A 13,803-nucleotide genomic window follows, 5' to 3' on the forward strand; every position below is an offset into this window, starting at 1 on the left:
TTCAAACACACACATCAAACCCACAACTACAAATCAAACCTGTGTTCAAGTTCTAGATTTTTGTTACAGACTGAATATCTGTATTTCCCCCAAATTCATACGTGGAAGCCCTCACTACTATGTGACTATATGTGGAGATAGGGCCTTTAAAGAGGTAATTATGGTTGATGAGGTCATCGGACTGAGGCCCTGATCTGCAAAGACTGGAGTCTTTATGAAAAGAAACACCAGAGAGCTCTGCCTTCTTTTCCTCTCCCTGAGGATGTGACCCACAGGGGACCTGGCCCTGGGCGGGCCTGCCCGGGGCTGGCTGGTAGTGCGTGGGTTCTCGACTGTGTGTGAGCAGGACTCCAGGGCAGCAGTCCAGGTGGTTTTGAGGGTGCGTTTAGTGAAGCTGGGACAGTGGAGAAGTAACAGGAGAGCCCAGGCTGGGCTGCTTTGGTTCTCTAGAAAGGTTACAGGAAACATGTTCGCCAAGGTGGGGTGCTTCAGCGCACCAGGAAGTCAGATAAAAGGGGGCCTAGGAGACGGGTTCAGGGGTAAGCCTGGGAAGAGCTGCTGGTGTCCATTGCTCCCTCTTTGTAAGTCTCGTGGGGTCCCGTAGAGATGAAGAGATGCGTGCCTGTGGGGGCGCAGTGGGGGAGGGAAGGCCCCAGCATGATCCCAGGAGGGAGAGGCGCAGGAACCTTTGTTCTGAGGGTTTTCTCTCTCTCCTGCAGGTGGAATCTTAGGGAGGGCTTAGGGAAGGATTTCTGCAGAATATTCATCAGTTTTCCAGGTTCATGGTCTCTGCTGATTGGTCAGCACCAGGGCTGGGGTCAGTAGTCACTGCAGCTGCTCCTGGCATTGCTCATCTGCTTCTCTGGGCCTGGAGCTGACATTCAACTGAGGCCGCGATGTCATCTCTGCGGGGTGACCTTCCATATGTGGCTATAGATTGCTTGGCCAGTTAGTCCAGCTCCCTGTCTCAGTTTCCCCACCCTATTGGCCAAGGACTTTCCCTAGCCTCTTACTCTCCTGAACCCAGGGAGAAGGCAGCCAGCCGCAAGGCAGAAAGATTTCCCCAGACCATACTGGCACTCCGATTGTGTTCTTCAGTGTTCAAAACTGTGAGAAAATACATTTATGTTATGTAAGCCACCCAGTCTGTGGTATTTTGCTATGGCAGCCCAAGCTGATTAATATTCTTCCCGGTAGCTAAATGGATACTCATCGGCAGGTTGTTTAACCTCTTGAATCACATTTTTCTCATTTATACTTAATGGATAAGTATATTATTCTGCATATTCTACAAAAATCTAGTGGGAATGAAGTGGCGATGTATTTTAAAATGCTTTCCAGGAAGTAAAAGTGTCGCACTTTATAATGTCAGTACAAGGCTCACTGCTATTCTTAATTTTGTGTTTATGGCTATCAGGATGAATCAATCTAGGTTTACTGATCGTTAGAGAAATAGTTGTCATTTTATTCTTTGTTTGATTTGGAAAATTAGGTTTGAACAAATACAGATTAACTGAAAAATAAGAAAGCACACTGTTGAGGGAAATTCTCCATGAATATTTTACGTCTGTACGTGGTCCAGGTTTTGCGAGCAGAGGGCAGTGACAAGGCGGGTGAAAGGAAGGACCAATGGCAGACGCGCCCTGGAAGCTAGAGAGGCGGCACTGCCTAGAGCCTGACCCCCCAGATCCCTTCACTTGCCTTCAAGAGCAGTGAAGCTACAGAGCATCCTCTGCGGGTCCAGGAGAAGATGTGTTCATCCAGGTGACAGTCTCCCTCTCTGGAAGGAAGGAGGGATGAATGCGGCAGCCATGCTTCCCAGACTCCCAGTCTCATTCTTCCAGGATTCCTTCCTGCACTCTGCACACCACCATGCACACACCACAAACACACCATGCACATACCACGCACACATCGTGAACACACCATGAACACACCACACACACACCATGCACATACCGTGTACACACCATACACATACCATGCAACACCATGCACACACCATGCACATACCATGAAACACCATGCATACACTGTGCACACCACCGTGCACATACTGTGAACACACCATGGACACACCATGCACACACTGCACACATACCATGCAACACCACACATACCACTATGCACACACCATGAACACACCACGCACACACCGTCACATACCATGGAACACCACATATACCACCATGCACAAACCATGAACACACCACGCACACACCGTACATATACCATGCAACACTGTGCACACACTGTGCACATACCATAAACACACCATGCATACACTGTGCCCATACTATGCACACACCGTATACGTACCATGCAACGCCACGCATACACTGTGCACACCACTATGCAAGCACCGTGAACACACTATGAACACACCACACACACACCGTCACATAGCATGCAACAGCGCACACACCACCATGCACACACCATGCACATACCATGAACACACCGCACACACACCACTCACACACAATGCACACACCATGAACACGAGGCTCTCAGCACAGGAACCCTGCAGATTGGGGTGTAGGGACCACTACTGAAAAGCTCCGTGAGTCTGCAGCAAACACTGTTCTCTGACCCAGATTCCTGACAGAGTACACACACAGAGAGATGGTTCAGATTCAGTTAGCATGATATAGTGAACTGTGAATACGTGAACAAGTTCATTTGCTTCAAGCTCTTCATTTTACACACCATGTGTACTGGAGGCCTGCCATCAGTGGTGTCCAAGTCCCTCTTCCAAAGCCTGCCAGATATTAGGCAGAGCATCTGCTACTCTGTGAGCACCCGGACAGCAAAGAATATGGATGGATCGCCTCCTAATCACCAGTGATAAAACTGTGTGATATTTGGCAAAAATGTGTAACCAGAAAAGAGAATTGGTCACTTCAAGTTCAGAAAAGAAATTAAAAGTGGCAATGCTCAAAGTGAACCTCTAAGTCCATAAAGACAGTCATAGAAGAAACAGCTGGCTGGGAACCTTACCGTCAGAGACTCGAGCTATGCCGCCGGGGACGAAGCAAGGAAGGTGTCTCAGGGGAAGAAATGCTGTAGAAAAAGGAAAATAACACTGAAAGGAATTCTCAGATACATTTCAATATTGAAAACACTAGAGTAAAATGTTAGAATCTGATCCAAACTTAGAAGCATGACAGTTGGTCAAGGCACAGAAAAGCTGCCCATTACACATTGTAAGTTACAGGACTACCCACAGTCCCACATTGAAATGCATAAACAAAGACAGTTTTAAATCATATGAACAAGAAGCATAAAAGATGATTACTTATTTTTTTAATGTTTTTTTTTCTGTATTGATTTTAAAGAGATGGGGGGGAGAGAGAGAGAGAGAGAGAGAAACATTGATGAGAGAGAAGATGAATTGACCGCCTCCTGCATGCCCCCCACTGGGGATTTGGCCCACAACCTGGGCATGTGCCCTGACTGGGAATCAAACCCATAACCTCTTGATACATGGGTCGATGCTTAACCACTGAGCCACACCAGCTGGGCAAGATGATTACTTCTTCGCTGACAATCACAACTTACGACTCTCCTCTCGTGCAATATTCTAAGTGGAACCTGAGATTTGTTTCATTATCAAAATTTAAAATTCAGTATTTTTCTTATTTTTGCAATGTTCCTTTTAAGAGATGAACTTTCATTACTATTTTACTCTTCAGAAAACCTCAGTAATTCCCTGCTTGACTTTCCAAACAATCACTTGCCCTGTTCTGTATTTTTAGGTCTTTTTCAGAGCAGGAATTCTTAGAGCCCAAATCTCTCATTTATATCTGGCTAAGGCTTTCAATTCTGTCATTTCTATAACTCTGTGAAATTTCCCTGGTACAATTTTAATACTAAGTTTTACACTGTCAAATTAACTTTAATATTTCATTAATATAGCATGCCTATTTTAGGTGGTGTTTTCACTCAGAAAGTGCCTACTATTTAAAATGTTTTCTGGATTTTGAGAATTGTGTGTATTTGATCTTCTGAGTTTGCTACCTTGAGATGCGTCCTTCTGAAAAATAGTTCTGAAAGTAAACATGTTGTCGTCGAACTGAAATGAATGCCCCTAGCTGCTCTATTTCATGTTCGACACAACTTTACCTTATGTTCAATGCTGAGAAACCTCTTATAACTTTTGGTTCCATTGTACACTTTCTCAGTTGCACTGCTTCTCCCTCAAGGGGCTAAGGAGACGCTGGAACTAGAGAGAGAAGAGGAAGTAAAGGTGCCATGGTCTTGGGAAGCCACGGTGCTGCAGCTTCTGTTCATCTGGACTCGGCTCAGGACTGTGGTCATGATCCCTACTGACCTGATTTGTGACCCTGAAGAATCTCCTGATCTGTGTGAGAATCAGCATCACCTTGTGTAAAAATGAAGGTGGTCAACCGAATAGCTTCAATGCATGTTCGGTGTGATAAGCATCACCATAAGCATTAGAGGGTTATAGCAGTCTGAAAAAATAAAATAATAAAATTTAAAAAAGAACATGAGAGGCCTCCGCAGTCTGAAAAAAAAAAAAATTTAAATAGTGGCATGATTGAAAAAATTTTACTTTTGTTATTTTCCAAAAAGTAAAATGCAATCCTTAACCTGCTTAACATGCTGACAGTTTCTCAACTATTTAGCCACACAAGCCTTCATACCTTCTCTGACCTTATACAAAAAAATGGTGCTGGAGGTTATCGAGGATCAATTCACTCGAGTAATATTTATGCTTGCTAAAACTGTCCCCGTGCTTGGGACCCGGACCAGACACACTTGATCAGCTTGCGTGCCATTTTTAATTGTTTTATCTGTGCTTTTCTCACTACATATATTGCCAAGTACAGATTATGCCCTTGAGCTGTAAATAATTTGATAAATCAAGTCCAATCACATCAGTCCTCCTCCTGCACATAAACGTATTACTTTTCAGTTCTGTGAGAGTGTCAGTCATTCTCATTGCCGAGGATTACACATTGTTCCCATTCAAATCCTGCCCTTTCTGAAATACTCAAGGAAAACCCATGTATTTTGACATGATTTTTACACACACGCCCACACACACACACTCTTCCTTCAGCAGAGCATTAACATGTCTTTTACATTTTCCCCAAAATTATTAAAATTTCATCTATTCTAATATAAAGTGACATTTTGTATTTGTTCTAATTTGCATCACTTTTTTTTTTTTTTTATCCTCACCCGAGGACATTTTTCCATTTTTTTGTTCAGGTAGAGTGGGAGGGACAGAGAGGAAGAGAGAGAGAGAGAAACATCGACGTGAAAGGGACACATCGAGTGGCTGCCACCCACACGACCAACCAGGGCCGGGGACAAACTGCAACCGAGGTGCACGCCCTTAGCGGGAACCGAACCCGGGTCTCCCGGGACCGCAGGCTGATGCTCTAACCGCTGAGCCAAACCGGCCAGGGCGTGCATCACTTTCTTTACTCGTGATTTTATCTGTAAATTTCCCAATTCACAGTATTTGTTAGTTTTATAATGGATTTGACTACATTTTCCTTATTGATTTGCAAAGTTATTTTTATACTCTTGTCATCTTTTTACATTATAAATATTACCACTCAGTCATTCATCTTTTAAGTTTGTTCAAAGTGCTCTTAATTAAACTGAAATTTTATTCTTTTTAGTTTGTACTGTTTGGTTATTTTAGTATCTTTCTAAACTATATGTAACAGAAACTTTTCTCTATTTTGTATATTATATTGATAGCTTTACCTTTTGAATTTAAGTTATAACTCTGTGTCAAATTGTTATATGTGAGCATCAAGTAACATTAATTTTTATTTTTGTATATGACAAGTCAATTTTCTGGGTATTATCTTCCAAATAATCCAGCTTTCCTATAGTAATTTGCTTGTTAGATTTTAGTATACAATTTCCACAAAAATATAAATAAGCTGCAAAGAATTTCTTTATACCCATCATCACCCAGCTTCAATAATGATCGACACACATTGATCATTTCCATACACCACCCTCAGTGGCTCATCTCTCACCAATGCCCTTATCCCCAGATCCTAGGGCAAGTCCCAGACCTTATCATTTTATATACAGTAAGTCAGTATTCACTAATATGTATCTTTAAGAAATGTATAATTTTAAAAATCTGGGTAGGTAGCCATCATTACACCTAATGTGATCTCATATTCACTCATATCTGATATTTTCTCAAGTATCTCACACATTTTTGGTAATTTACATTTAGTTTGGGTAAACCAATATAAAAAATTCCTATTCCTTACATCTGATTGACACATTGCTTAAATCCTTTAATATCAAAAACACATTTTCCGTGAAATTTTGCTTCATGCATACAATTAAATATGTTCATCTTTTCCTTGTGTTTCCAAATAAATGGTAGCTGGGAACATCGCTTAGACTGTGCTGTGACTTCCGACTGCATATTATTAGGGGGCAAATATACCTTTTTATAATGTTAAGATTAATCACCATGGTGAGCCCACTCCATACTTTATACAATTCCTCCTTTTAACATTATTCTCTAATAAATCAGAGAAATTACACTCAAGGTGTGGCTCCCTCACCTTACACGGGACACACACACAGAGTAGAAAGAGATGTAGAAATGAAGAGAAGACAAACCAACGAGGGAGAAAAGATTAAAAAACAGACTGAAAAATATGATCAATAGATATGAGCACTCTGCACAAGAAAAATAAAACTAACAAAAATAATCAACCATGAAAAACAGTGCTGCCTATTACATTGACACACACTTAAACTATTTCCAGGATAGATAATTATGCGTGAATCAGACTCTGTGGGTAGGAGAGTAAAAGTGCAAGTATGTTCATGATGTGTTGTGATATTGAAAGATCGACAATGAAAACAACTGTGATGATTATGATTATAATAATGGTACTATTCGTAAAATAGAAAAGGCAATACCAATTGCTAATTCTTTACCAGAAACTGTGCCAAGAATGATCCCCTTCCTTCATCATTTAAGTCCCTGATATATTTATTGTTCTCATTCTTGAGAAGAATTACACTAAATATGTATAATAAGATTTGCTTTGTTAAATAAAAACCAAACACAACTATGGATACTTCTAAATGCTCAGCTAAATGACTGCAGGATTGATTCCGAACTGCCAACATTGGGGCCCTGTGGTGACAGGCATGGCATTGGGTGATTTGAAAGGCTGTTATTACTTCTTTTCAAACTTCCATACCACTCCAATTTCTTGAGCATATATATTTTTTTTAACTTATGAGATATGTTTGTTGTTGATTTAAGCCACTATTTTCATGTGATGTGTTACACAGCACCAGATGCTCAATATTCTGTGTGAGGCCGGGGTTCAGCGGTACTGACTCCAGACCCTCGGAGCTGGTATATTAGTGAATGGGGCCATTGTAATGGTTGGGACTTTGCTCCAAGCTCCAAATCCTTCCTTCTACCATAATATTTCCATGCCAACAAACCACAGATTTTCATGGAAATAAAATCCCTTGACTCCCTGTCAGGTAAAGAGGACAAACGTGCGAACATAACGTAGGGTTGTGGTGTTTGGGGAGAAACTTACAGACAGACCAAGAGCAAGCTGGCTCAGTCCCGGCTTTCGGGTGAGGGTTGGGGCAGGCTCGGCGGGCCATGTGCCAGTCGGTGGCTGGAGCCCCCGGTACAGGGAGCCTCCTGGAACACTTCACCGGGTAGGGAAGGTGAGGCAGGAACCTCTGCACCACCACGTGCAGGCCTCTTGATGAAAGAAACTGTCTCACTAGAAAGGGGACTATTTCTCCATCGCTCGCTGGTGCCTGCTGCACTACTGAAAGGGGACAGGGAATGGGTCCCCAGGACTGTCCCCTTTGTGTCTCCTCACCTGCTGGATTCCCAGCACGTCACTGGTCCCCATTCCCAGGCTGTGCTACAAACAGTAAATATTGACTGCTCACTGGTCAACACAGAAAAATGCTTGGTTTTCATTCTCGGGAAGAAACCTGGGGAGGGAACTTGGGCAGAAACCAAGAGAACAGGCTCAGCAAACTAATAAACCAGATAGCGCGGGAGGCCCGTTCTGTCCCCGGACCCTACCTGATCATTCTAGATAAGCATTCCAAATGGCCCCAGCCGCTCGCCCCGTTTCTTTGCTGCACATCTCCTCCTTATCGGACAAGTCCTTGCCAGGTAGCTCTGGGCCGTTCGCGGGCCTGTGGCACCCAGAGGACCCCACCCGCCTGCAGCCACCCGCCGCCTTCTCCAGGAAGCGCCCCTAGAAAACGGGGAAATACAAGTCTGCATGTCCCTGCTTCCTCCTGCCACAGAGCATGCTGGGCTGTTCCCCAGTCCCACTGCCCCACGGGGGGCCCTGCCATTGCCCCGTGCCTGGACGGGACCATTCTTCATCTCCTATTGCTAAACCCCCAGCATTTGCTCGCCACCCTTGAGGTTGATTATTAAATCTTTTCGTCCCAATTTCTTTGACTCACTCAGGCACTGGTGCCACTGCCTCCATGTGACTCAGCAGCAAATCCCTCTGCAGGAGGAGCGACCTGTGCCGCACGCACTCAGAATGGTGCGCGGCGGGCCTGCTGGACGGGAGGCAGTGGGCAGGTTCGGTTCTGGGCCTGCTGGACGGGAGGCAGTGGGCAGGTTCGGTTCTGGGCTGAGCTGGAGGGAAGTAGTGGGCAGGTTCACAGTGGGCCTGCTGGACGGGAGGCAGTGGGCAGGTTCGGTTCTGGGCTGAGTGCAGGGAGGAGCACACACCTGCCCGCAGTGGGGCCAGGAGAGGCCGAGGCAGGTGTACGGAGAGGTGACCCCACAGATATGTTTTCTGAAATAAAAGGCTGAGGAGACAAGTCTTGGGCAATCACTGCTCTCACACATTCTTCGTGACCCTGTCTCCTCAGCATCTCCCTGCTGGCTGTCCAATAGTTGGGTGGGATTTTTGTTTGTTTTTTAATGAAAAAAGAAAACCAAAAACCCCGACTGTGAATTTTCCACTAGCTTGTAAGGGTGGAGAACCCACTACACCAAGACAGGGCACACATCTGTGCACGAGCTTAAGAGCTTCTGGAAAAAGACAGGCCCCACCAGGGATTCAGTCGCTCTGACAGCCTCAGAGATGGATAAGAGGGGCCAAAGGTGGGTGATCCTCGATGGCCGGACTTCAAGTATGTTGTAAATAATTGGTCCTTGGTGAGCCAGGGAACAGAGCACCAGAATAAACTGCTGTTTGACTTACTAACCTACAACCCTTGAGGATGATGTGTTTTCCAGTTCTTAAGGACTGGGTGCATTGGGAAAATTGGGGTGAGAGCCCCTCTTCACCTTGTTTGGCCACACTGCTACTCGGAAAGTATTGGCTATCACAGGGATTCCAGCTTCACCTCGACTTTTCTTGCCTTTGCCTGTGGTATTTGCATATAAATACTTAACTGTTTACACTTTCATTCCTCACCTCTTGGCCAGAGTTGGTTATGAATTTATACATTTCAATAGGAGAAAAATATGTATTTTATCAGCAATGCTGAGCCAACCTTTGCGAACACAATTTGCAGGTAGCCTGAGGGTGGGTTCACTGGGTGGCGGTGTCATGTTTTGCTTACCTGTCCTGTCTCTCCAGCACCCCAGCCTGGTGCATCCATTCGGGCTGTTAGGCTGAGGCTCCCCACACTCCGTTTTTTCAAAAAGCTCATCCTCATCAGACCTATCCTCCTGCTCCATGTTTTTCCTGCAAATGGCACTGAGCGGTCCACACGTATCCCACAGGCAAAGTGGTGACTTCTCCAGACACCACCCTCCTCCACTGCGACCGTTGAGCATCTCTCATGCCAGAGAATTGAGGGGGGGGGCTTGCTTCCTTCTTTCCCTCTCTTGGACGGTGTTCTTTGACAAGTCACAATGACACAGAAAATTACCCGAAAATAGTTGGTACTAAAATCACAGGTACTGCCATGATGAGTTTGTTGTTGCATTTGTATCCCGGTACTTCATTTGTGAGCTCCTTTGACTCCTTCTCTTCCAGTTCACTCGGGCCTCTGTCTCGTCTTATCCATCTTTCCATTGCCCTGTATCCCACGCTGCCCAGGAATCGTCCCTTCTCGCCGCGCACTGAGAATCTCCACCAGGACGCTGGTGAAGTCTGACGACTGTCGCCAGTGTTGTCTGCGATGGCCTCTCGGGCTCAAGTCAGCTCAGTGCCGGTGTTCTTCTGGCCCTCTAGTACTTTCGTGCACGTGCTCTCCACATCCCCTAAATATAGTTCCTCATCGCCATGTGCACCTGTCAGACGTTCCGTGTCCCATGCAGTGTGACTGTCTTGCTGACAGTCTCAGTCTCCGTTTTAAATGAGCAGAGGCAACAGGCCAAATGGCGAGGTAAGGTCAGTTTCCCCAATTCAAGCATCGTCATGAGGATGCTCTCAGCTGTTGTGACACTGAGGCTGTTCCCATGTCTAAATATTTTAATGCTAGCAAAATACAAAAAATACGGATTTTCAACAGCTGTCAGGGGAATACAACTGAGAATTGACTGTGTAAAAACTGCATTCCATGCCAGGCCTGAAATGTTCCAAATCTGTTTTGTGATTAAATTGCAACCAAGATTTATATGTTGCAAAAAAGGTAATGATTCCAATGTATTCCTTTTAGTGAATTGTATTTTATTGCAGGATAAATCTAAGTACTGGAGGGTTAGCAGGTCTTCAAATGAATCTTTCTGTAATTCTCTCAAATTGTTTTCACCGAGAATTCAGAAGTGCCCTGGCGCACCCGGCAGGTGAGTAGCTGGGCACTGCAGAAGGAGTAGCTGGCAGCACGTCAGCCCTGATGTCCCCTCCTTGGACCAGGCAGCAAAGGCTACAGAGCTCACATATGTTCATGGTGGCATTCTGTTCACCATTGTGGGAACTGTCCCAGATGAGTCTGGTTGCTGAGTTATGGTGACTTCCAGGTCCAAAGATTGAATTATGACTCAGTCAAGGTTGGTTGCTGAGCCTGCACAGGCACTGGAAGTGGAAGTGTCACCCCAGGGTGCTTTGCAAGAGCTACAGTCTGCAGCAGGGCTGGAGCATCAGCCTCTGAAAGAGTGGAGCTGGGGTCTCCTGCCGGAATAGAGGTTTGACCTTTTCAGTGGACTTCGGAGGATGACCGAAGACCTCCTTCTCAGTTGCAAATGGTTCAGTCTTCTTAGAGGACTCTGGAGATATCAAAACTCCAGGTCCTAGAAGTGAGACTGTCACCTCATGAGGTACTGAAGGTTCGACTACAGCATCAGTGGAGGGTTTGGGAGGCTGAGCTGGACCCTGCTGCTAGACTGGGGAAGGCTGTGCCAAGAGGCACTGGAGGCAGAGCTGAGCTCCTCGGCTGCATTGAAGGTTCAGCACATTCAGGGTCGGGTTCATAGCGATCTGGAACTTCTGGGTGAACTAGCAGACATTTCCGTGGCTCAGAGGACACTGTAGACTGAGCTGAGGCTTCTTGTTGGGGTAGAAGCTGAGCTGAAGCCTCCTAAGGTTTGGAGAAGGTTCCATTTCCTCAGAGGCCTCTGTAGGCAGAGCGAAAGCTTCCTGTTGGAATGACGAAGGCCAAGCTCTTCAGAGATAATGAAGGGTTTTGCTGATTCCAAGGCCAGGGCTCAGTGAGCCCCAGGGGATGGAGGTCAGACACACAGGCTTCAAGGCCAATTCTGGAGGTTCAGTTGCCTCAACCTACAGCCACAACTGCTATGTGACCAGGAGCCGTGGGGCCCAGAGGTGTAGCCTGGACATGACAGGCAGAGGTCCAGGGCCCAGTGCGTGGCCCAGGCAAGTGGGGCCCAGCGAGCAGCCCAGGCAAGTGGAGTTCCAGCATCACACGCTGAGCAGGAACCCAGCGATTGGCAGCCATGTCACAGTTGGCAAGTGTCATACATACACCCCTTAGCAACCATGGATCCTCCCCTGCCTCAGGTTCCAACTTTTATGTAGACAACCTTTATTAGTCCTGGGCTGAGTGACTGCAGAAGAGAGAACCTTTTCACCAGGACCAAGTGGTCCTTTCCTCCGGAGAGAATGCAGCTACCTCCTGCGGGGGCTCCCCTCCCCCCACACAGTGAGGCAGGATTTGGACCGCACAACTCGGTGGCCCCAGAGTCCAGCACCCAGGGATAATGGAATGGGAGGGTATTAAAGAAGATGGGGAGTTTGGGGTTGCTGCAGAGCTTCTAAGGAAGCCACGGGACCTGCCACACCAGGGAATTCACAAGTGCCAGTCTCATTCTGACCATTTGAACTCCTCTTCAAAGTTTACACCTGAAACACATTCTTCTTCCTCTTGGCCACACTGCCTCCAAGTAAAGTAGCTGACCCCCACAATGAAAACCAGCCCGTTGGTGTGGCTCAGTGGTTGAGCATCGACCCATGCACCAAGAGGTCGCCGGTTCGATTCCTGGTCAGGGCACGTCAGGTTGTGGGCCAGATCCCCAGTGGGGGGCATGCAGGAGGCAGCCAGTCAATGTTCTCTCTCATCAATGTTTCTATCTCTGTCTCCCTCTCCTTTCCTCTCTCTAAAATCAATAAGAAAATCAAAATAAAAAAAACAAAAAAAAACCAGTTAGGGTGGCAGGGAGGATGACACACTACAGTTCTAAAATCATGCCATTTCCTCAAAATTCTTGGTATTCATGTCTGATTTATTTGTTTGTTATTTATTTTTGATTTTATTGTTGAGAGTATTACAGATGTTCCACATTTCCCCCTTATTGCCCCCCCCACATGGCTCTTGCCCCTTGCCAGTCCTTCACTTGATGATGGCCTGTGTCCATGGGCTATGCGCACGTGCATGTACAGTCTTTGTTAATCTCCCCCACCCCGTTCCCTGCTTCCCTCTGAGATCGGTCAGTGCGTTCCACATTTCCGTGTCTCAGGACCTGCTTTGTTTGTCAGTTTATTCTGCTCATTAGGTTTCACATAAAAGTGAGATCATGTAATATTTGCCTGTCTCAGACAGGTTTCTTTTGCTTAGAATAGTAATCTCCTGGTCCATCCATGCTGTCTCAAAGGGTAAGAGATCCTTCTTTTTAAAGCTGTATAGTAGTCCATTGTGTAGATGTACCACAGCCCTTTTATCCACTCATCTACTGATGGGCACTTCGGCTGTTCCAGATCTTAGCTATTGTAAGTAGTGCTGCTATGAACATAGGGGTGCATATATTCTTTCTGACTGGTGTTTCAAGTTTCTTAGAATATATTCCCAAGAGTGGAATTGCTGGGTCAAACGGCACTTCCATTTTTAATTTTTTTGAGGAATCTCCATGCTGTTTTCCATAGTGGCTGTATCATTGGTGAATATGTTCTCCCTTACATTGAGTTCCTTTTTTTTGAGGATTTTTTTTTTTTTTTGCTATGCAAAAGGTTTTAGTTTGATGTAGTCCCATTTGTTTATTTTTTATTGTTTTTTCTCTAGCCATAGGAGATGTATCTGTGAAAATTCTGCTATGTGAGATGTCTGATATTTTATTGCCTATGTTTACTTCTGGGATTGTTATGGTTTTGCAACTTATATTTAAGTATTTTATCCATTTTGAATTTATTCTTGTGTATGTTATAAATTTGTGGTCTAGTTTTTTTGTTTTTTTTTTCAAGTACCTGTCCAATTTTCCAACAACATTTATTGAAAAGACTGTCATTACTACATTGTATGCTCTTGCCTCCTTTGTCAAATATTAATTGACCCTAATGATGTGGGTCAATTTTTAAGGTCTCTATTCTGATTTATGTGAGTGCTCTTATGCCAGTACCAGGCTCTTTTGATTACAATAGCTTTGTA

General features: G+C 45.2%; 1 pseudogene; it reads right to left on the bottom strand.

Moving 5' to 3' along the window:
* Positions 1-10,873: 10,873 nt before the first annotated feature.
* LOC118617038 lies at positions 10,874-11,765 on the bottom strand (annotated as a pseudogene).
* Positions 11,766-13,803: the final 2,038 nt, after the last annotated feature.

Source organism: Molossus molossus, unplaced genomic scaffold (assembly GCF_014108415.1).
Source record: "Molossus molossus isolate mMolMol1 unplaced genomic scaffold, mMolMol1.p scaffold_m16_p_5, whole genome shotgun sequence".
Classification (NCBI taxonomy): Eukaryota; Metazoa; Chordata; class Mammalia; order Chiroptera; family Molossidae; genus Molossus; species Molossus molossus.